Source organism: Mustela nivalis (assembly GCF_964662115.1).
Source record: "Mustela nivalis genome assembly, chromosome: 15".
In the NCBI taxonomy this organism is placed as follows: Eukaryota; Metazoa; Chordata; class Mammalia; order Carnivora; family Mustelidae; genus Mustela; species Mustela nivalis.
This window is the reverse complement of record NC_139034.1, coordinates 54,037,157-54,062,964: the sequence shown is the minus strand read 5'-3', so window position 1 is coordinate 54,062,964 and position 25,808 is coordinate 54,037,157. Positions and strand designations below refer to the sequence as shown.

Here is a 25,808-nt window from a genome sequence, read left to right as displayed (position 1 = left end):
ATATAACCTCAGTTTAGGTGATAGGATCTATTTATAAAGCTTGGCATACTGCTAAATATACATGTGCAAAAATAGAGCCAGAAAACAGCGTTGAGAATTTGTGTTCGGGATGAGGGCTCTGAACGTGTTGTAGAGTCTTCAGCCAAAATATAAGATGGGAACATTTTGAGACAGAATATAAACTTGACAGTGGGCAGTAGTTCTTGATGGTTTGCAGAAGAGGAAATACGGCACAAAATTATCCATTCGGCGTTTGGAATTGCATACAGAAATAGTGTTTGTAAAATTATCCATAAATCCTACTTGCCATGAAATTTCCCCCCAAATGTTCAGCCTCCAAATCAGCCTCCAAATCCCTTTCGGCCCTTCAGGGTTTATATACTTGTTGTGGTAACAAATACCCTTAAAGCTGATGAGGCAAACCTAAGGGTGCATATTCAATTAATCCAGGATGTAAGCTCGTGCTCTCAGATCAGCTGCAGAGTGACTTAAGCAAGGACAGGGTCAGAATTAATCTTGAGGAAGCCAGGAAGAGTAGCAAGTCTTGTACTGCTCTTAAAGACATCGACAGATGAGATCTATATCAAGTTTTTAAAACATAGTGAGGACTCAATTTGGTATCTCATTATCGGAAAATTCAATACAAAGTGAAACAGTTCAGAGGGCTCAAAAATATTAATTGATAATGATAGAGAAGAAAGGTGATTGACTAAGGGTAGATTCAATTTGATTCAAAGGCAGCGAATACATGAAAGTTATAAGTAGCAACAAAGGAGAATTGTTTTGTTGACAGTCATGCAAATAAGCATTGACCCATATGCTCAGTGCCTAAAATAAATTTAGTGTTCTTTGTTCACATTTCCTGTCAGCTTGGGTTTTATAACAAGTTACATTTTGTTGGAACTCTGAGAATACTTGTTGCAGGAAGGAGCTTGTCTTCTTTTAACCTGCTGATTACTAGAACACTAAAAGAGTATGGTTGAATGGAAGGCTGAAGCAATGGTATTTGTAATTTAATTTGGGTCAATGAACATTTGAGGAACCAAATATGACTCTCATGGTCTAATAATTCTTGAAAAGTCTTTGAAAAGCTGGTTTAACATTCTTGTGTATACTTGAAAACATAAGCCTTTAAACTATTTTAATTATACAACATGTCAAACACATATGAATGTACAGAGGCACCTCTATACCCACCAGATAGATGAACATTTTGTCATCTTCATTTCAAAATTTAGATTTCTAAGAAATAAATAGGGGTTTCCCTGTTATCCAAAACCAAGAGTGTTCCTATGAAAACGTTCATAAACTGAAATGCTATAAAGTGAAGAAGCAATTCCCATTTACTACAAGCAAAAACCCTCTTCACAATTCTTTCTGTTAGTGAAAACAGTTAGTCAGATAGGTCTTTAGTAAAAGTGAAGTGGTATGAAGCGAACTTTCAGATAGCGGGGGAAACCTGTATTAGAGAGGGCCTTGAAATGATTCTTTTCATTTTATTCCACATTATTCACTCCTAAAAGAAAACAAATATCCTGAATTACATGTATGTTCTTCCCTTTAACATGCTAAACTATTACTACAAAATTACATGTCTCTGTATAGCATATATTAATTTTTATATTTTTGATTTCTATAATTATATCATATCACTTGAAACTTGATTTTCTTATTTATCAAAATGTATTAGAGATTCATCGTATCAATACTTATAGAACTAGTATGTTGTATTTGCTGTGTAATATTCCAGTGATCGTAGGACAAATGTATTCATCTATTCTCTCATCGAATAACGTTTTAAATTGTTTAGCTGTTTGGCTAATAAATGTTACAGTCAATGCTCTTGCACAAGTCTCCTTGTACACATGTGAGGGTTCTCTAGAATGTATAACTCAAAGTGGATTTGTTAAATGTGTGTGCATTTTCAGCTACTAGGTATTGTTAAAATATCTTGTGAAATATTACATATGCTGCTTGCAAAATCAATTTTTGTGTATGTTCTATAAAAGGTATTTTCTTTTTAAACTTTTCTACATGATTTATTTCTTTATCCTAGCAGGAAGTTCTATTTATACATAATTTCTTATAGGGTATTATTTCACATTTTTTCTATAAATGCATTACTAATTGTCCCATTCTAACTTGTGGAACAATGCATCATTTCCTTACAGAGTTATAAACTCACTTTGCCATGTAACAACCATACAGGCATACATACATGAAGATGTTTATATAATGAGCATATATATGTGTGTGTTTTATATTCCAATATTTTCTATTATTTTGTTTCTCCCTGTATCTGTATAAGTCCTTACATATCATATTTTTCTTGCTTTATTGCATTGCCTAGGACTTTTTATTCTATTTTATTTTATTTTTTCAGTGTTCCAAGATTTATTGTTTATGCACCACACCCAGTGCTCCATGCAATACATGCCCTCCTTAATACCCACCACCAGGCTCATCCAACCCCCACCCCCATTCCTTCCAAAACAATCAGTCCACCATCTTTCATGGTTATTTCCCTCTCTGATTTCCCCCAAATCACTTTTTCTTTCCTTTTCCTAATGTCCTCCATGTTATTCCTTATGCTCCACAAGTAAGTGAAACCATGATAATTGAGTCTCTCTGCTTGGCTTATGGAGGAAATGCCTAGGACTTTAAATACCATGTTGATTTAAAAAAATGATGTAAAACATCTACCTCACTTTTAAAGAAAATATCTCTAAACTTTCACAGTTAACAATGCATAACAATATAACGATATCGTTACATTACATATATATGTATATGGCTTTTACTCTCTATTTATAGAAATAATTTTCTTTAATCATTAATTTGATAACATTGATAAAATTATATTTATGCTTACTTAATATGATTTTTTTGAGACATGCCAGTTTTGCATATGTCAATTTAATAAATTACATTGTTAGATTCATGGAATTAGTACTTTATTTACATACATATATTTATTTTTACACATATATGCATATTTACATTGGTGAGTTTACATTTACATATGTATCTATATTTAAAATCCTATTGTTTTTATTTTTAACATTCTCCCTCTTTAATTTTATATATTTACATATGTATATGTAGATGTGAATATGTATTTACATATGCATATATATTTAAAATCCTATTATTTTTATTTTTTCTCTCCCTCCTTAAATTTAGTATCAATGTCATAGTAATCTCTTAACATTATATGTATTAGCACATTTTCTTCTTTTGCTATTCTCTAATTTTTTCTATGCATTGGGGATTATCTGTATTCTATTTTCTTAAAAATTATCCATAAATTCATCTGTCTGACACTTTTATGGGGGTAGAATTTTAACTTCTGATTCATTTTCTTCAATAGGTATAGGCTTGACTCCCCATTTTCTAGCATCAGTTTCTATGCCCCATATATTTCTAGACAAATGCTCAATTCTTAAGGTTTTCTATTTTTTTCCAGAGAGCCAGCTTTTGGTTTGTTCTTCTCCATTCTTTCTTTCTTACTACTACACTAATGTCCTTTTTCCAAAGGGATTGCTCTGTTGTACATTTTCTAACTTCTCAAACCAGTCATTTTATTAATTTTGTCTCTGTTCTTTCTAAAACATGGATTCAATACTATAAATTTTCCTCTAAGTACTACGTTAGCTAAGCGCTATAAGATTTATTTTATTTGAAATAGTCTCAGTATCATTCTCTTTTAAATGTTTGATTACCATTTTCATTTCTTAAACCATGATGTATTTAGAATGCTTAAAATTTCCAATGGATGGAATTTTATTGATTTATAATTCAGCATAACTTAATCACACATAGACTCATTGTTTGATGTTGATATAAACTTTCTGAGCTAGTGTGTGCTTTTTAATTTTTTGTAAATAATTCACATGTGCTTGGGAGAATGTAAATTTTCTTATTACTACTATACACAGAGATCATAGTTTCTAATATGTCAATCTTGTTAATTTTTATATCCAGACCTTCTAATACTGATATTTATGTGTTTAATCCATCCAGTAATGACAAGTTGTATGAAAATTTCTACTACAATTCTAAAGTTTTAATTTCCCTTTAGTTAAATTTTTTGCTTTGCATATTTTAAATTCACATTATTAGGTCCATATTTTAATAATTTTAATTATTTCAATTCCTCATTAGAAATCATTAAACAATTATATAATGACTCTTTTAGTACCACAGTAATGTATATGCCTAAAGTCTATTACGTTTCAAGTTCAGTTAGCTAAAGTACCTGCCTAATATCTATTTCCCAAGTTTTTACTTTCATCCTCCTGTATCTTTTTTTTTTTTTTTTAAAGATTTCATTTATTTATTTGACAGAGAGAGATCACAAGTAGGCAGAGAGGCAGGCAGAGAGAGAGGGGGAAGCAGGCTCCCTGCTGAGCAGAGAGCCTGATGCGGGGCTCCACTCCAGGACCCTGAGATCAAGACCTGAGCTGAAGGCAGAGGCTTAATCCACTGAGCCACCCAGGCGCCCCTCCTTTCTGTATTTTAATGTCTGATTTTATCTTTAGTAAATAGTTTCTTGCTGAATGTAATTTTGGAGATCTAACCTGATAATATCTAGCTTTAAGTCTTGATTTGTAGAATTTTGTACTTATTATGATTTACAATATGTTTGTATTTATGTCCCATTTTTATTTCTGCTTTCACATGTCTTACATTTTTTGCTCCTCTTTTTTCTTTCTCTTGCCTTATTTGGACTGTTCAGGTTTTTAAATTTATTTTTCTCCTCTACTGCTTTAAAAGTCATAGTTCTATTCTTCTAATGCTTCTCTTTAATTTTTTTATTGTATTCAGTTAGCCAGAATATAGTATCTCATAAGTTTTTGTTGTAGTGTTCAATGATTCATTAGTTGCATATAATACCCAGTGCTCATCCCAACACATGCCCACGTTAATACCCATTACCTGGTTTTTAAATTTTAAACATGCATGCTTTATTGGAATTCTAAAGCTAATCAAATGTCTTTCTTCTGGAGACCTTGAAGTATATACGTAAAGGGATTTAAAGAGAGACAGGAATTTGTGGAAGGACAGTTTCTTGGTATACTATACAACGAAAGAGTTTGTTAGTCCGCTCTCATTAAAAATAGTGTTCCTGGGTCTGAGGGATGGGAAAAAGAGAGATCCCTGCGGTTCTTTAAGCTTCTGAGACCTAGTGCCTGTTAGGATGCAGCAACCTCTTGCCCCACCACCTCCGTCACCCTCATCCCCACCCCCAGTGGAGTGGCAGCATGATCTCCTAGACTGAGAAAATCATAGAGAAGCTCATAAAAGATTTTCATCTCCTGCATAGACATGAAATCAGCAGGGACTCTAAAACTGAAGGAGAAGTGAGGTCAGAAGGAAAAGATATCTGAGTGGTAATTTAATTGGGCCTATGGCTGACACCTCCCTCTCAAGAACTGGTATTGCCTAAGACTTCAGAATGGGGAAACAGAATGACTTTCAGAGTCATGGAAGTGTCATAATGGTAATTTGGGGTCAAAAAGAAATATTAACAATAAAAAACCCTACAATTCTTACATGTCTGAATTTATGAATCAAGACTATTATATATAACAAAAATAAATTATTTTTTTAGGGTAAAAGAGATTATGAAAATTGAGAGAGTGATGCACATTTTACCAAACTAAACATTTGTTTAATTATGTACAAATATGTTTAATAAAACATTTTTTTCCCTCTGAAAATAAAGGAAACGTACATTAGAGTTCATGTAGTTTAATAGTCGTGTATCGGTAGAGGGATGTGATCCTCAGGGTGCTGGGAGATTTGCTCCTGTTTAACCAGCAGATGGAAGATGAGACTGGACTGAAGTGTCTTGACTCCAAGTTCAGTGCTCTTCCCACAGCCCTCTACTACCTAAAAATGGAGAGGGGAGTGAAATCGAAAATGGTAACACTTCTCACTAGTGGAAAGGCACATCAAGAGCAGAGTACCCCCCCAGAATGCCCTTGCCATTAATTATTTGCTAAACCCAACAAGCTGACTAGTGAGAACCATTAGATAGTAAATACTTCAGAATCAAGATTGCACTGCATCATCTAACAGCTGCTGAGAGTAAATATGTAGCTGTAGTTGTTCTTTGTTTTCTAAATACTGTAGGCAAATGGAGAACAATTCTGTAAACCATTGTGATAAACAAAGGCCTTAGGAAGTTACACCAAAAGTTTCTGTTTATTTCAAAGTGTTTACTGTGTTCTGTGTGTATACTAGGCTACTTTACCATTGAGATGGCAAACAACCATGTTTTATGCCACCGTGTGAGAGCCTGAGAGAAAGCATTATTAGCCTATATGTCATTCTATTTCAAAATTCTTAAGAAGTCCAAACATCATTTGACACTAACAAAAGTTAGAAACATAAAATTGTGAAAGGTGGACAAGTCTACAATAGGCAGAAGTAATGTGTTTAAAAAATGTTAGTTGTCTTTGGTAATATGTAAGCTGGAGGGATAAATTGAAGGGCCAGGAAACAGATGTTTGTGCTAATGTAGACATCCTGACGGTATCTATCAAACCATGATATAGTACTTATTAAGATGTTTAAATACAGAAAGAGATGACAATTGCTTCAACAAGTCAATTTCATATATGTATACTCTGAGCTTCATAAAATATCTATGAAAAAAAAGAGTGAAAATTTAATCCAGAATTGAACAAGGAAACTTAAAATATTAAGTCTGGTATTAATTCATTGATGGTGATATTATTAAAAGTAAACATTTCTATGGCCTAAAATATGCTCCAAATGACATATATGCTTTAAATTTGTAGGGCTGTAGTTTGAAAAATTATGTTCAGTACGATGTTCCCAGGACCCTGCAAGATGTTTAAAACTATGTTTCAATATAATGTGTTTACGTGGGAATGAAATTAGCCTGATACTTTACAGTGATTGTTAATACAATGAAAATTAAAGCATAAATGTTGCTTGGGTTAATTAGAAAATTTTATGAATTAAAATACCCACTTTTAGTGATGATTTCAGAGACACTTTATTTTGTTATATGACTTTTATGTCTCAGAAAATTTTTGTTCTAACAATTAAGACTCTTATTATTATTATCGAGGAAACTGGATATCTGAAAGATGATTTGGATAATTAATGAAATGTTGAGTTAAGAGATGATTAATTTGTTTAATTAGACTTCTGTCCTTTTTTCCCAAGTTTTTGTAAGTATGTATACTACCTTTTATATTTTCAAGATAATTCATGACCTAAAAATTTTCAAACTATACGAGTTCTAATTTTGACCCTAACATTGATTTGATTTGTCACTGATCTTCGAAGGGTAAATCATTAACTCCATCTAGTAAAACAGCAAACACGGTCTTTCAGGCTGAGCGAATACACTGTGTTTTAAAGGAATTCCCTGGGTGATACTCCCTACAAACAATTGCCCTTTTGCTTATCCAGTCTTTGTCTGACCGTTTTCTCATAAAAAGGAACAGTTGGGACTTTATATAGTCCCTCCTTTGTCTTCCAGCATTCCTCTGAGAGCAAAAAGAGAACCTTTTGGCTTTAGACTGTTCAATCATTCAATAGCAATCAAATATATAATCTCTCATCTATTTTATTTGTAAACTGTAGACAAGCCAATTACCTCATAGGGCTTAGTAAAATACATATAATGTGTTTCTTCTTATTTGTTTTTTGTTTGTTTGTTCAGCGAGAATTTAATTAGTTAGGCTAGATTCATAACTACTCAATCCATTTCAAAGATGTCCAATGCAGTCTCAGGGAAATATCTCAGACAGACCCATTTCATTCACATTAGTAAAGTTCTCACTCCCCAAACTATTTCTCTTTTTAAACTCAAGGCAGGATTGAGGTTATTGATTGCAAAATGATTTAAAAATCTATCAATCAATCATGATTGTTACTAGTTTTCTATAATTTGAGGTGATACATTTAATTTAGAAAACACTGAACACAAATGTATAATAGAGTTACTTGCTAAAGTGTAAAGCATATTAATATGGTAATGGTTAAAACAATTCGCTTCTTTTTTTTTTTTTTTTTCTCTAACTCAGTTTTAACAATATAGACTGTTCTGGGATTCACAGGGTTAGATATCCTTGTGATAAAAAGGGTGCTAAAATTTTGACTTTGACCATGAAATTTGTTCCACTCTTCTAAAGAAACATCACCAACCTGTAAAGGGATTTTAACAACATGTCTTTCAAAGTCAAACAATGCAATTCTTATACAGAGAAGGACGCATTGACTGGTAATGAGGTGTGAGAAGTTTCAAATAGCTTGGTGTGGGACCAAGGTTAATATAATTATGGACCACAAACCCCAAGAAATCATTCACTCTCTTACGTCTGAACTACCAGCCTGCAATAAAAGGTGGTCTTTCAGTCTTCAGTGCACTGATTTAAAATGATCTATTGATCTGGACCAAAGAAAGATGAATATACTGAGGAACGGAGGCCGCCTCCAAGTGATACTGAGCAGAACGGAAGGAATGTAGCTGTGGGATAGGGAATCTTCTTTCTACAAAAGGCTGTGGCAGAAGCTGGGACTTTAAAGAACAATGACAAAGATTGGGAGAGGAATGTCATTCTTGTGGTCCCTGAGAAAATGCATTAAAAGGATGTCAGGAACTACAGAGAAGAATCATACAAGTGAATAAAAGATGGGTTCTTTGCAGTTGGGGACTAAAGCAATAGCCAAAGAGAATCACACAACTTTGGGAACTGTGGAAGCTTTACTTGCTTCTAAAGATTTTTTTTTTTTCTTTTTTTAGCCCTGGGCAAATGAAAAAATGTGGCAAGGAAAAAAAAGAAAGCCCATCAAATCATTCAATCATGAACATTTTCATGTATGTTCTGATCAAGAAAGAATAATATTGAGATACGTGTTTCTCTGGTCTGTGACATCCTACTTTTCATTATTCATGGCCACAGATAAGAGCATATGAGCTTTATAGATAATTGCTTTTTACTAATAATATGTTGGAAAAGAGTACATATATATTTTTTGTATTACAAATAAGCAAGCTTTAAAAAATAGATGTCTAACTTTTGGAAACTCCTTGTGTTTGAAGTAGAAAATGCGTTTGGTAGTACAATTTTAAGTGGTTCTATTTGCACTGATACATGCTGTTTATTATTACATTAATCACATTTACTGATATTAATATGTTAATATATGTGACTCTATCACATTTTTTAGTGAGAATTTCCTTAGGTTATAGTGGAAAAATTATCTTAACTCATTTTTCTCCCTCTAGCATAAAAGCAAAAAAAAATGCAAGAATATTTGTTCTACTTAAATATCAGTGTAGATATTGTGCAAACATTTAGGTCAGGATTAATCACATTTATGAGCATATTCAGATACTTTAGAAGTTAGAAATTAAAGCAATATAAATAAAATATTTCCATTTTCTCTCTCTCATGCCTCGTCTAGACATGCCTTAACACTCCACAAAGCTTTCCTTCACTCTATGGCTCCAGGTTTCCTCACTTCTCTCAGCCCCTTGTGGGATACTCTACAAGGAACAGAACAGAAGTGTGTGTGACTCAGCTCATGTCCTTGAGAAAACACTAAGCAAATATGCTTTCGGCTTGGACTCCAAGCTGGTAACTGGAAATTGGGCAAAGAATAATCATAATTTTGAAGGAGTAAGTGTAATGGGGTAGGAAGTATATGGCCCTAGACTTAGGAAAACTTGAATATAAATTTTGCTTTTGCCACATATTTGGCTAAGGTTTTGACTTTTTCAAGTTTTTCCTATGCAAAATGGGGATAACAGGATTGATTTTAAGGCGTTATTATGGTCTTTTGCTGTCTGTATTTTTTATTGTATATAATTTAGTGGTATATTTATCAAGTATATATACAATATGTGTATATAAGTAATGATATATATTGAGTATGTAAATATATGTGTATACATATACACACACATACATTTTAAATACGCACACACACAAACACACACACATGAGGCATACAGCAAAACAGCAACCTAACACTCCACACATCCCCATTTCTAGTTCCCCAAGCAAATCACTTTTTATGTGGGAAATAACATTTCCACATGTTTCTTCAGATATTAAGCTCCATATTTCCAAATAATGAATTTGTAATGTTTTTTATAGATTTTTTTCAATTTAAAATGATCTGATTTGTAACATGGTAGATGGTGACTTAGCTCTTATCTTCCACTACCTACTATATACCTCCCCTTGCCACAAATGCACTGGATAATTACCTTTAAAGTAAATTAACTCCCATACCACCAAATTTTGTTTTTTGGAGTTAAAAATGCCTCATTTTAGACTTTGATGGTATTTTGAAACATTAATAATTCATCCTTTCACTATACAAAAGAACTGAAAAAAATCCTCTTTATATGATAAAACACATAAGGTATTTATTATTTCCTTGTGTGTCTATATGTCCGTACATGATGTTTTTCCCTACACCTGCTGGTCTCCATTTATGCTTGCAAGAGCTTGTCCGTTATCTTCCCGGGCATCTCTTTCACTAGGAAATCCTGTTGCTTCTGTCTTAATTGGATCCTTTGTTTCTTCTTGCTTTGTTTCCCTCTTGTTTTAGAGAAATACATCCTCAAGCATCTTGAAAAGAGTGTACTAGAATTTTGATATCTTGTTTTGAGAACTTAATTGAAAATAATTTTTAATCTCGTATTTGAATGGAAACTTTTCTTTTATTAGAGCTAATTCACTGTATCAAAGGCATTTTTCCTTTTCTTTTAGTTGCCAGGTTGCTATTAATTGGAACATATATAGTTCCAAACTATATATGTTTTACTCTCCCCAGAAATTTTTACTTGTTTTTATCCCACCTACCTACTCCTTAATCATGGAAGTTTTTTGATTCTACTTTTGTTGTTGTCATTGCTGTAGTATTTCTCATGCTCTTCCTTAATATCGATTATTTCCATTATTTCATCTGGCCACTCAGCGAACCTTACCGAATTAGAAATCTTGTGCATTAGAATTTTTTTTTGCATTATTTTTGACAGTATTCCTCCAAACAATTTTTTAGCTGTTTCAGGTATTCCTATATTTTTGCTTTCTTAAATATATATATATATATATATATATATATATATATATATATATATCTCAGTTTGGGAAACACACACAAATTTCTCTTGAAAATTCAATTGAAATTTTCCAAGTATTACTGTGATTTTATTTTCTAATTACCAAGAGTCTCTACTTGAACACATGCCTTTTTTCTTTTTATAATCACTTCTTGTTTATACTTACACCTCTTATATTTCTCAAGACTTTATAGTTGGTAATGAGTTTTGAACTTCCTGCATTACATTTTTTCTTCATTTCTTTCTTGTTTATTTTGGTCTTTATCTAAGCAGATGGCTGCTAGATCATGTGTGAGTGGGATTGTTGAATGGTGGGCTTCTTGATAAGGACAAGAGGTGGAGAATTTCCCTGGAGAATCTTACATGACATACCTGTGGAACTTCTCTCTTGAACCTGGCAGCTTCACCAGTTGGAACTCTGAGATTCCTGCCTCCATGGCATGCTATGTCTTGCTTATAACATCTAGGTTTCTGGGAATTGACTGGAATTAAGAAGCCAAGATTTCACTGTTTGATGAGTAAAATTTCCCTTAGCACCTTTATTTTCAATATCATACCTCACTCTTGGTTTCGACTGTGCCTGGTTTTTCTATAACCTGAGATTCTTTGATTTACTTTCCCCAGGAATCATTCTTCCAGGTAGTCATCTTGCTACTCTAAGTAAGGGAGGGCACCTGGTGGAGGTTTGTTCACAGATTTGTGGACCCCCCCCCCGCCCCCATGTTTGATTCAGTCCCTAATCTCTACCTTCACAGACACCTGCTGTTGGCAACAATCCTGGGCTGTTCAGGATTCCGCAGTGTAAATCCTGGTACAACTTGTTGTTTATGCACCAGCTTTCTTTGTTAGAATCATTGTCATTCTTTCACATACTCTCCCACTCTCAGTTTTCCAGAATTTTGAAATTTCTTAATTGCTCGTGTCTCTTCTCTTCTTTTCTGGCCTTGCACATTTATATGTTTTAAATAATCATTTTATTGCTACTTTAGTGGAACTGGAACTTTATGTAGTAATTAAGATATTTATACACTCTGCAAAACTTAACCACAAGAATGCCAGTGAGTATTTCTTTTGGTAATAGGACCATTCATTTAAAAAATAATCTAGGGGCGCCTGGGTGGCTCAGTGGGTTAAAGCCTCTGCCTTCGGCTCGGGTCATGATCCCAGGGTCCTGGGATCGAGCCCCACATCCGGCTCTCTGCTCCGTGGAGAGCCTGTTTCCTCCTCTCTCTCTCTCTGCCTGCCTCTCTGCCTACTTCTGATCTCTTTCTGTCAAATAAATAAATAAAATCTTTAAAAAAAATAATCTAATGGATTGTCAGAATAATTTTTTCCAATTGGATATGATGTTTGTCACCAGCACCCAAGAAAATGTCAATAGATGCCTAGGATTGGAGAACACTGTACTTCACACAAACACGACCATACCATACTGGGTAAGGTTCAGTTCCACACTATAAAAAGCACTTTACCTACTTAAAAGATAAATTGTTACCTGGAATTTTTTGAGGGGCTAGAAGGATAGGCTCCACAAACAGCTTCGATTTCTTGTAGTATCACTGCTTCAGTAGGATTAGGGAAGTCCCTGCCTCCAATTAAGGAAACCATTGAATTAGGAAGAGTCAGAAACAATACATGCCAGCAAACTAGCATTATCACCCTCACATTCTCTCTTCCCTCCTCACATTCTGAGCAAATGTATTTCATCAGTGAAACTTCAACCACATCTGAAAGCCAATGGCATCAAAGTGAGAAATGTACTTGCCAGCCTCCATGGAATCCTCCTGAAAGAGGCAGGAGTGACTGTTTAAAAAAAAAAAAAAAGCTAATCTATTATCTAGCTATCCATCTATCTATCTACCCTACGTCTGTGGCCATTAGTTTTGTCCACACGACCATGTAACTTGGATAGTTTAGCTCTGTTTTCTTTCTTTTTATTTTTTTTGTATTTTATTATTAATTTTATTTTTTTTTTTCCTTTTTAAATACAAATAGTTCCAAATGATTGAGTGAGTTCTTTGCCCATTTTCATCTACCCAGGCTTTGGAGTGGAGAAATCAGATGCTTAGATTGATTCATGGTTTGGATTTACAGAGTGAATATAAAAGTAGAAAGAGGATGCAATTGAGATGAATAGTTGATAGACTGGAGTCTTTGAAGAGAAAGGAGATCCAAAAAATACTCCTATCATCCTTAAAGGACTTAACTTATTGATCAGTTTATTAGATAAAATCCTTACCTTCAAAGAGTAAAATCCATTTTAGCTAGTATAAGAAGGAAATAATATAATAAAGTTTATTAGAAAATTCACAGACCTCTTTCAGAGCCAGAAAATCAGACTTGAGGGCTACCCTATCAGAAAGACATAAATTATATTGAAGAATGGCTTCAGCAGAAACCCTATCACATGGTTTTTGTCGCAGACCCTGCAGACAGCATTGCCAATGGCAGGCACTATGCACTGTTCCTTAAGACTGTCATTTTGCTGTGGAAAAGCCAGATTCCTTTGCCAGCACACTCAGTAGAATAGATTATAGGCAGCACCATCCCTTCATGGTGTTTCTGACTTAACAGAGTTTAGGTATCATGAGTTATCGCAGAGTGTTTGCTTTTTGAATTTGACAAAGCATGAAACAATTAGGTAGGGAAAATCCAAATGTCCTCCATGATAGGGTTGAAGAGGAGTTATAAGAAATTGATAGGACTAATAAAACAGAATGTTGACATCAGTGACTGTGATATTGGAATTTAATTTCTAACTGATGTAGTCATTATAGGAAAGGGCAATTTATAATATATAGCAGGCACTAAATGTAGAATAATTAAAGAATAGTAATACATATAAAATATAAAATATTCCAAATATATATATAATATATTATATATATATATATATATATATATATATATATACATATATGTATAAAATTAAAAAATCCTGAAAGGTATGTTTGAATAAAAAGCAGTCACTCTAATACAGAAGATTTAGAAGATTTTTTGTACATGTCACCTAGGATATATTACAGCAGTTGAGTAGCAGTGGAAAATTAATGGCAAAGTGAACTTATTAATAGCTTATTGATAGAATTTTAATAATTCCAGCATAATGGTGATGTTTTTTTGGGCTACTTTGAACCAGACCCAAATTTTCCAAATACTTGATTTTCTTTGCATTCTATTTTAGGATGTATCACACATATATAAGTGATACAAAGTAGTGTAGATAGAAAATAGACCTTTGAATATACTTTCTGGAAATTAAATGTATCAGAAATGATTATAAATGTTTTAAAAATTATAATAAATAACTTGAGTCTAGAATGTACTTCAAATTACTAATATATTTTGAAAAGAAAATAAACTGTCTTCAGAGCAGCAATTTTGATCCAAAACCCCTCACTGATTTACATATTCTGGTAGCACAGGTAGTATTAGGTAAATTTCATCATGCAAATGTCTCTTTCTAAATAAACAAAAACATTTCTATAAGGCTACACTTCAAACATCACCTAAGATAACTATCACTTTAGATCTTCTGTTTTTGGAACATTTTTTTATGTTATCTCAATAGAAACTGTTTATACAAGTGGAGGATTGGCATACGTGCTTGCTCTTGTTCTCTTGTATTTATTTTATTATAATATTTACAATTTTTTCTAAGGTTATTTTTATGCACTTTGAGATTTGACTGGATCATGTTCTTATTTCATAATAATAAAGAATGTGAGTTAGTCAAAAACAGGTTACTGACATATATCTCCTGTATCATAAAGTTTAAAGAAAGGGTTGAAGGTAAATGGCTAGAAAGAGATGAAAGGGTTGGAAAGAGGAAAATAATAAAGATGAAAGGGAGGTAAAGGAAACAATTTTAAGAGAGCTGAAAAAAGAAAAAGCAAAGAGTTTGATATAAAAAAAATGGGATGTAGAAAGAAGTCAGAAAACAGAAAATTTTCCATGATACTATGAAGGGCCTGTGAAAGAAATGCATTGGTAGTTTGTTGATGGAAAAGGAAAAGAATAATTTTTCTGAAATAGTTGTACAGTAAATGAATGAGGACTAACCGAGTCTTTAGATAAATGCTATTACGTGGATCAGGGATCATATAGGAAGAATATGAGAGTATAACTGTCATATTGAGTCATATCAACTCAAGGGATCCAGCATAGTTTCTTTGATGTTTTTCAGGAAAACATGCTACTTGCCCTCCACAGCCGAACCTCAGGGAGTCTGTGATCCCTAACTTCCTTTTGGTAACCCATTATAAACTCAGCTCATGAATTTATCTAAGCCTTTCCTGGACCTATTTATATTTTCAGACTGTATAACCTTTTGGGGTAATGACTTGCATATGTTTACTACCAACTGTGTAAAGTACAAAGCATAAATCCCTTTTATCTTTTATGTTACATTGGGCATCTTCTAGTTCTGGTGCTCTTTAATGGTAAAAAGAATCCATCTTTACCTTTCATGATTTGGCAGAGTTTGAATCCATTCGGGCTCATCTGTAGATTTAAAAAATTGAATCTTCCAAACCTTTTTTTCAATATGCTGACATAGACGGAAAAGTTGTGCCCCATAATGTAAAGGACTTTAGTTGCATGAGTTGAGGAAAATTATCTCATATTTCTAGGTCCCCAAATTATCTATAAAGCAAAGTGCTTGATAACCTCTAAAATCCCTTCCATCTTCCTATCTGACAGTATACTACTACACTCTCTACCCCCATACCCTGGGGACGGCAGTAGGGGGAAGATATGGAGCAGAGGGGCAAAACCACAGTGCAGATCTTTAGGGTGAATCCATGAGGATTCAAATCCCATATTCTCCTCTGCTTAGCTCTATGCCTGGAGCAAGTCGCTTAATTCCACATACCTCAATTTCTTCATCAATAAGTCAAGGATAATAATAGTTTCAAGTTCACAAGCTTATATTTGCTTACCAAACAAATATGTGTGAATGTGTCTGTATAACTTAAAAACAACAAAGCCACTCAATGAACCCTGTATAAAAGTTAACATGTGTACACACACATACACACATACACACGCACACACACACACACACACAGGGAGAGAGAGCTCACACAAACCACACCTCACTGGACATGTGACTTTGTACAATACCATTCCATATTGAATCTGGATTTGGCCATGTTACTTGCTCTAACCAATGGGATATCAGCAAAGGAGAACCAAGCCTATTTTGATAAGTGCTTTGGCATGGCGATTACCTTTTTGGAATGTTTTCCTGATCCCACCATGTAAAGACCAGCCTCACCTCCTTGAGCTACATGGAGAGAGAAGTCCAGTCATGCCATCTGGAGCTCAGATACTACTTGCCTTACTAACTGCAGCCACAAGAGTTTGCCCAGATGAGGTCAACAGAAGGACTGTCCAGCCATAAAATCATGACACATACAACAATTGCTCTTTAAAATCAGTAAATGTAGAGTGCTTGGTTATACGGTAATATGTATCTGATAGTTTGATCTTCTTCGGATCTTTCTTATGCACTAGTCTTGAGGATTTATGTCAATGACTGAAAACTCACATAATGCTAAACTAATAAAGTCTAATCCCATTCCCTGTTACAAGTATACCCTGTAGATACAAATTTGACAAAGATACGTAATTACATTAATCTGCACATATAAATAATGTCTGATTTTGTGTTTTCGAGGACAGAGACTCAGAGTCAGGGGTTCACATGCAGGAGGGTGTTTATTGGGAGGTGTTCTTGAAGTTAATGCATGTGAGGGAGGAAGGAAAGCAGGACTGGGTAGTAGGAGAAGTTAAACTGTGATGTGATCAATGCGGTGTCTCAGCAGAACACACATAGGGAACTACAGCTGTGATGGCCTTTCAGAATTATTCCAAATTTTAAGAAAGGGGACCAAGCCTTTGTACCACAACTTTCATCACTCACTGGATGAGGATTACCTTAGGGAAGAGATTTGTAACTTTGGATGATGCAGCTCTTTTTACTAAGGCTTTTTTTTTTCCCCTTTAATTAAATATAGGTCTTATTAGTCAACTATAGTCATAATGTGATCATTATAGATTTCACCTTCTTTATCCCACCAAACACGAAACAGAGCTGTGTCCTAATCTGATTTTCCTCATGTGGGTCACAGCAAAATTACCTCTCTCCGTTTCACAGCTGACAGTGACAGAAATTCACTCTTTCACAGATTGAGACATCACCAGCGTTGGAGTGATATGCATGGGTTAGTCCAGTTGTTTGGGAGAGAGGACAGATGTCAAATTAAAGCAGAGCCCAGTGCTGCTTCTCTGTGTAATGCTGGTATAATGCGTGCAATGTTCCTGTGAGAGCTGTTTTTCCAGTGACATACACGTTTCTCCACAAGCACACCTAATTGTGTGGTACAACATATAGGAATGTCCCAGTGGGACTCAGCTGCTAAAATTCCATGTCACTTTTACCAGTGTAACGTAGGTCATAATGGAATTTTTCACCTCATGAACCCCCATAGATGAAGAGCTTTGTCACTACTGTCATCATAATATGATTATACCAAGAAATTTCTTTTTCTTAATAGATCTTTGGCTGAGATCATAGTGTTTGCAGCAAACATCCATAACTTCAATCCTTCAGGGGTTCGGTGTCTCATTCTCCTCTACCAAAGACATACAGCTGGTTTCTAAGGGCTTCTAATGATGTATGGAATGATTTGGGCCATGGGGAGTGGAGGAGTCTGGTCATCCCTAACATGGTCCAGGTTCAGGTTTCAGAATTTAGGACCTATAGGCAATTTTAATTTCCTTATTGACCTTACAGTACTTCCAAACATCCCAATGCCAGATTTATGGGATGCATATCTGATAATCTCCCATTTGGATTTGATCTAGCAGAAATGAAGCTCTTCCTTCATTTGACACCACAAACTGGGAGTAAATGTGAGCAGTTGTGGCCAATCTAGATACAGCAGCTATCTCCATGGCAAACCAAAGTGTACCATATTGCTTTCTTGGGTTTATTTTTAGGCTCCAAGATAGGCGATAGCTTCATAGTGTCCTTGCTAGACTAAATATCCAATGTGGGGGGCCTGTTAAATTCATTCAGATGTCTCCAGAACCCACCAAAGGACCCAACATAGAGTAGAAGTCAGTGAACGATGTATGAATGAAGAAATAAAATGGATGAATGGATATACGGATGAAAGAATACAACCAGGTGCCTAGGCCATTGACTGCTATTCGGAAAGCACAGATTCAACATTGAAGGCTTCTTGGTCATAGAGGGGCTCCTGCAGATGCCCTTACTACAGTCTGCTCCCTGCATAACAACCTTGGGAGAAGAAATCAGGATTGGAAAACAACTGATGAGTTCATTGAACTCAGTGTTGCCAGAAGAGTTCAAGGGGGTCTTCTTGAATCCCTCCCATTATGCCCAGAACCACTTTTCCAAAAAGCCATGTTTGAGGGCTAAAAAATACCTTGATCCTTGGGGAGAGAAATCTGTACAGCATTACATGGCATATGTTACCCATGATTTGTCATAATATACTGTAATAAAGAAACTCTGTAGGACTGCCATCTATGGAAGTTTCTGAGAGGCTAAGAAAAGAGTAAACATAGGCAACTGTATTTTGCATGAGGGCAATGTGATTAAGTATCCACTTAAAATACTAGAAATTTAAAAGATGAATATAAAATGTATTTTATCATATGCACTAAACTACTACATATTTGTCATTGGGTAAAATAAATACCTTTAGAACAGTAAGAGCATGTAAGAACGATCGAGGCAATCTCTCTGAATTAGGCCATTGCACTGAAGGTGCTTGGAATATAGCTCCTCAGGATACATATGAAACATTCCCTTGCCTCTTTGTTTTAATCACGTAAGAGAATATATTCTTTCATTAAGCTGATCATAGTAAACACAAACACACACACACAACACTAAAAATGATGTCTTAACAGAAGAGAAACTGATTTTTTTTTTTTTTTTCAAATAATCTGGAGCTGGTATGGCAACCCCTATTGTCTTCTACCTCTTTGGCCATTGTTAGTTATGGCCCTCATTGATCTAAGGTGGCTGCTGGAGCTTTAATCATCCCATGTGCATCCCAGTTATTAAGAATAGAATAAGAAAAGGAGAAAGGCTACATGTTTTTTTGAAGAAATTTACTGAAGTACTAAATCATTTACAACTTTTTACCTGGAACTTAATCACACGGCCACAGATAGTTTCAAGGAAGCTTGTCCAGTTATGCATCTAGCTCAATGTGCAAAGTCTCTTGATGATTGCTGATTCTCTATCAGATCCAGTAGCTCTTTATTGTTTGCTGACTTACTAAGCGGAAACAAAACAAAACAGAACAGAACAAAAACAGTTTATCTTCTTGATACACACCCGAAAAAGAAGGAGCAGGGAGAATGGCATAAAAACTCCATTTAGAACAAATGTAGGGTAGAAAACACTGGTATCATTAGCTCATCAAAATGCTGGAATCCTGCTAGTTACAAATAGTGAAGTCCTTTAACCTGGTAATAGAATGGGTTCCTTGGTTGTATTACCTGTTTGTTCAACGTCTGTTTTCTGGAGAAACTCTCCTGCCATGTTGTCTATGTTCCCTTGTTTCAGACCCTGGCTTCTGAAGGGGTTATTCCTTCCCCATAACCGTCAATGGCTCTTTCTAATTTAGGCAGAGGATGTCTCTTCATAGAGCCTGTGAAGATTCTAAAGCCCATTTCCTTCCCATAGAGGTTCAGGTATTAAATTTTTAAAGTCACAGACAGCTGTAGTCCAAGTTTATAGTTTCTTTTGGCTTCCAGATCTGGTAGGTTTTAAGCCTGATAATGCCTTGAGACCACTTAAAAGAATAGACTTGGGTGGGAAGACAACATACTTAATCTGATCTTTGCTGCTAGCTGCCTCCCATTGTCTGATAGAGAACTATTAATGGAAAGCCTTTTTAAAAGCTTTGGGGCCCATAATTTATCTCCTGGCAATACTGCTTCTTCAGAATAGACTTAAAAGTGCTTCACTTTGGAGCATAGAGAAGTTACCTTCTTTTTTTTCCCTCCTCTTTTTTTTTCCTTTCCTTTTCTTTTCTTTTCTTTTTTCTTTTCTTTTCTCTTTCTTTCCTTTCCTTTCCTTTTCTTCTTCTTCTACTTTTTTTTTTTTTTAATCCTAAAAGTCTCCAAATTTAATGCATTTAGATTGTAGGCCGCATAGAGAGAACACCTTAACATCTCTGCCTGCAGATAAGCTGGATCAAGTCTAAGTTCATCAGTCCTGGAACTTTGTTGAAAACAGTAAAAAGCAGCCAGCCCAGACAACATTCTAATTTTCCCACACTTTCCCTTAAGGCCATTTAGTCTGCTTTCCAGACAGCATTTTGTCTGCTTTCCAAAGAAAGGCAGGCGGCAGTTTGACCAAATGTTTTAGCAATGAATTGTAAGTTTTGCCAGGTTCCCAGCCTATAATATCAGTGGTGTTAGAGTAATCAGATTACACCCTAAATGGAGATACTCATGCTAAACCCCATGTCACTGAACCAAACTTAATGAAGGTTCTAGGCTTGATTCTTCCAAATAAGGAAGACATAGATCAACAAATTAGTGCTTGTCTGTTCAGTCCAAGTTACCCGACCCAGCTCTAGGACTTCCCGTTTACACAAGAAAATAAAGTAAATAATGCTGTTTTAACCAATCAGCAAATGCCCAGTAGAACTTTCTTTTTCCTGCTTTTCTTTTGCAGATTGTCAAATTTATTGGCGTAGAGTTGCTCATAGTATGTTCTTATAATAGTTTGTATTTCTTTGGTGTTAGTTGTGATCTCTCCTCTTTCATTCATGATTTTATTTATTTGGGTCCTTTCTCTTTTCTTTTTGATAAGTCGGGCCAGGGGTTTATCAATTTTATTAATTCTTTCAAAGAACCAGCTCCTAGTTTCGTTGATTTGTTCTATTGTTTTTTTGGTTTCTATTTCATTGATTTCTGCTCTGATCTTTATGATTTCTCTTCTCCTGCTGGGCTTAGGGTTTCTTTCTTGTTCTTTCTCCAGCTCCTTTAGGTGTAGGGTTAGCTTGTGTACCTGAGACCTTTCTTGTTTCTTGAGAAAGGCTTGTACCGCTATATATTTTCCTCTCAGGACTGCCTTTGTTGTGTCCCACAATCTTTTGCCTCTAAAGTCCCTTGCCACATACAGTTCTTTAGAGGTCTTTTTTACTGCTAGATTGGATGCTGCTCAATTCATGAACTGCTACATGAAGCCAATAAGATTTTTAAAATTTACTCAGTTGAATTTTATTCTTTAATAGAGACACATTTCAGATTCCAATATTTTAATTTTCATGCCCATTTAACAAATTCTATATAAATTAGAATTGTGATAGTCTGACCCAGAAAGTAGTTACTTAAGTAGTTACTTAAGCATCACATGAATTATTTCTCTCTTAGATATTCTAAGTAGTCCAGGGCTGGTGGGTAAGAACCTATTGCCATCAAGGAAGCCTGGTCTTGTTCTCTATTGTGTACCATTCCAGTGAATGATACGTATCCTTAAGTTCACTTGAGGGCTCAAAGATTCTGCCATGGTTCTGATTATCATGTCTATATGACAAACCACAAGAGGGAAACTATTGAATGGAGCAGAGAAACTGGGAAGCACCCCCCCCCATATACATCATTTTTGTTGTTGTTCCTCTGATTTGAATCATCTTGTTTAATAACTTAACTAATTATTCCATCAATACTTTTTACCATTATTCAAAACATAGTCTTCTGGTTGACTAAGCTCCAAGAGATTTAGGGATTTTGTCTTTTATTCTTGGTAGCAATATGCCCAATTGAAAATTGATTTTTTCCTACTAGGGAAGAAGAAAAGAATGGTAGTTGCAGTAGGCAATTCATAGAGAAAAATGAGAGATATATTTATTATGAATTCTCTACTACAAAGATACTGCTCTTTTCTTCCCTGACAGACCAGACCACTAGAAAATTATTGTTGATACTCTTTCTAGGAGATCAATGTACTATTGTGTGACTTATCCAAATCAGGATACTTTAACATTGAAAGAGGACAGTATTTATATACTGGGATAATGGATATAAACTGGGATCCTTTGGGGTAGATAAAAATACATGAGCACTGATATTCTAGTTATGAGCAACCTCAGTATTTCCTGTTACTTACCTTCTCAGTAGCCTGACTGGGGCTAGAATTACTCTAGCAGGCATAATAATCATCATAATGTTAGTAGATCAAAGCATGTTCACAGATATCTTGCTTCCTGTTTTCAACAAACTGTTGAAAAAATTAAAAACAAATCCAATAAACAATTTTAGAAATAAGCTTACTTAATCCAAGAATTGAGCCAATTGCTTAAATACACACTAGTAAAGGGTAAAGCTATCATTTGAATCTAGGTATATCTGATGACAAGTTTTCCTCTTGATTTACCACATCACATTGTTAAGAACATTTCCTCCTTGGAGAAAAAGGTATCTTTATGAGTTAGTACCATACACACTCATGAGAATATACATGTGCAGGTAGTTTGAAATACCTTCCGTCAGTACTAGAGTGGTAATTCAGTAATCGTGGTGCTCTTCTGGATTATAGTTGACTAAGTGATGTAGTATTTATTTGGGTTTGTCCAGAGTTGGTAAGTTTGTGGACTATTTGCTGTAACACTTTTTTTTCCTCTGTTATAACAGACATAGCTACTCGATCTTGACATTTTCTTCCATTTGCCTTAGACTCATAATCCTTTTCGACACAACATTTCCAATGGTCACTTCAAGAATGGACATAAAGGAAGTGACAGTAAAATTGTGGAAGGCAGCTACTAGTTTTCCTCCTCCTATGGAAACATTGAAAAAAACAAACAGAAACTGTCAGAAGCAAATTTGTCAGAACTCTGGAAAATATACATTTGTAGTAGCTAAGCAAATGCTGAGTCAAGAAAAAGGTAAATTTAAAGAGTTAGGAACAGTTTTTGTTGTTTTTACTTGCCTTTGTCCCACCCTTCACCACAGCTGTGGAGATCTTTGCATTTCTGGGGAGAACCCAGTAATTTCAGAGAGAACAAAGCAGAACTATTTGCAAATTATTCTGTACATCTGTTCTAACCTGTCCAAGGTCTGTCTGAAGGACAATGGAAAGTACTTATCTTGTCTCTCTGTCACCATGCTGGGAACTCTAGTGGTGGGCATTGCTCAAAAACACTATAAGCCAAATTAACAATGTTCATATGCATGAGGAAAAGGATTTCAGTAAAAACAGAGCACCCGAGGCTCTAGAGCATAAACTGAGGAATTTCTCTGGGAAATGAGAATACTCAGAAGCAGCATCTACATTGGGGAATTTAGAACGCCATGCGCATGCCTTGGCCAAAACACATGCTCAGAGAATACTGGAGTATACTCTAAGTTTTCACTTTGGGCGGATCTATAGGTTCTGTGCAAGCCACTAAGTATGGAATGAGTGCCCCAGACCAAAGCCAATATGAAAGGACTGGCTCCTTTTTAATTGTTAGCTCCTAATATTCAAGGATATCTGTGTCAAAACACTAGCTGAATACAAGCTGGGAAGCAGAGATTTTGCTGGCTATTCATGACAAGGAATGTAGTCTTTATGGGAATAATTTGATGTCACTGGACAGGGAGACTACTATTGTCCTCACCACCTGAAAAGTCAGCTGAGCTTGGGGAAGGCAGAAAATCTAATTTCCAGAGTTACCATATTCTAAGTTAAGTGCCCAGTTTTCAATAGACATAAATCAAGGCATATAAAGAAATGGGAAATGTGTAAAGGGCAAAGTAAATTGACAGAAAATAAAGAAGGTCAGACTTACTAAGTGAAAACTTTAAAACAACTCAAATAGCTAAATAGCTCAAGGAATAGACCAAATAACTAAAGGAATTTATAGATAAAGAACTACAAGAAATCAGGGAAATGATGTGTGAATAAAATTAGAGTATCAGTGAAGAGATTGAAATTTTAAATATGAAACAAACAAATTCTGGGACTAAAAAGTACAGTAACAAATGAAGAATTCACTAGAGGCATTCAATAACAAATTTGAGCAGGTAGAAGAGTTAACAAATTTATAGATAGAACAGTTGAAATTATTGGGTCAGACACAGAAAGAAAGAGTGATGAAAAAAAGTGAATAGAACCTGAGAGACACGTGGGATACCATCAAATGAATCAACATATACATTGCAGGAGTATCAAAAGGAAATAAATCAAAAAAGAATATTTGAAGAAATAATGGTCAAACAGTACCCCCCTAAATTGATGAAAGACATGAATCTACACATCCATTCAATAAACTATAAGCAGAATAAACTTAGGCAGTCCTCAGGGGAAAAAAGAAATTAAAACTATATATGCCTACACTTAAAGAAATTAAATTGATAACCTAATTTTATATTTTAGAAAAGGAGAAAAAAAGAGTGAACTAAATTTAAAGCTAGCAGAAGAAAATTTTTTAAAAATGTTAGCGTGGAGATAGCTAAAACAGAAATCAGAAAAAAAAAAAAAGAATCAATGAAACCAAAAGTACAAAGATTGTAAGAGAGCACAGTGAACCAATAAATTGGATAAGTAGATAAAATGTACAAATTCCTAAAAAATACAAAACTTACCTAAACTGAATGAAGATAAAAGGAAAATACTAAATCATCAGAAATAGACCCACATGGATATGTTTGATAGAATTTTTTTTTTTTTAGGTAGACTCTGCACCCAATATGGGGCTTGACTCCCAACCTGAGATTAAGGGTCACATACTTTATGACTGAGCCAGCCAGGTGCCCCGTTTGACTAATGTTTAACTAAAGTGTCAAGTTAATTCAAAGGGGAAAGTATTAACACTTTAATCCCATGGTGTTGGAAAAACTGAATATTAACTTGAAAATTCAGCTCTTAATTCACAGCACCCACAAAAAATTAATTAAGAATTGATTATAGAACTAAATATGAGTTAGAACTAAAATAAACAAAGGAATAAAAAGAACAACAACAACCACAAAACCTTTAGAAGAAAATATAGGAGAAAATCTTCAGAATCTTAGAATTTATAAGAATTTGATCTTTAGAAATTTTAAGAATTAAAATCATTTTTAATAAAATGCTTTTTAAAGTATCAGTTAATTTATGCAGGTACATGATTGTGTGCATTTACTGTTGTTGGTTGATGTCAAGAAAAATCTATCAAAATAAGTCAGTGTTTCAGACTCATTTTACATCTTAATAAGGAGTTAGTCCATATTTACAAGTCCATGAAATGATAAAGGAGAAAGGGAAAAGAAAATAAAAGTGGCAGTCATTATAATAGTTAGTCCAATATATTTTTAAAATAATGAATAACTTGGTGTACATGTGGAGGCAAAGATTGTTTTTGAAACATAACATTTATTATCTATGAAGTTAACAAAGAATCAACTTCTCAATACAGATCAGAAAATTATAATTTTAAAAATAGAGATGATGCAAGTTAGAATATGTATAAAATATGATGCTTCAAAATTAGAAGAAAATAGAAGGTGGGAGCTGGAGAAAAAGGGAAATCTGGAATAAAAACATTTGAGTACATCATTTGAATAACAATATAATAATGTTATATCTAGAGTGATATAATAAGAGATCTGTGCAGGTTTAATATTGCCCCAAATAGAAGAATTTGGAAGTGACAACATCAAATAT

At 34.5% G+C, this 25,808-nt stretch overlaps 1 long non-coding RNA gene across 3 annotated transcripts; it reads right to left on the bottom strand.

Annotated features, from left to right (window-relative positions):
- Positions 1-4,393: 4,393 nt before the first annotated feature.
- On the bottom strand, positions 4,394-24,875 carry LOC309849047. Of its 3 annotated transcripts, none has more exons than XR_014303451.1 (7): positions 24,749-24,875; positions 22,663-22,959; positions 22,290-22,400; positions 19,308-19,442; positions 12,618-12,711; positions 11,495-11,604; positions 4,394-5,895 (listed from the first exon to the last, which is right to left on the bottom strand). It is a non-coding gene; the product is annotated as an uncharacterized lncRNA (long non-coding RNA). The 3 variants fall into 3 exon arrangements; XR_014303452.1 differs by having other exon boundaries at positions 12,618-12,707; positions 24,749-24,874; XR_014303453.1 differs by lacking the exon at positions 12,618-12,711 and having other exon boundaries at positions 24,749-24,873.
- Between the last annotated feature and the right edge of the window lie 933 nt (positions 24,876-25,808).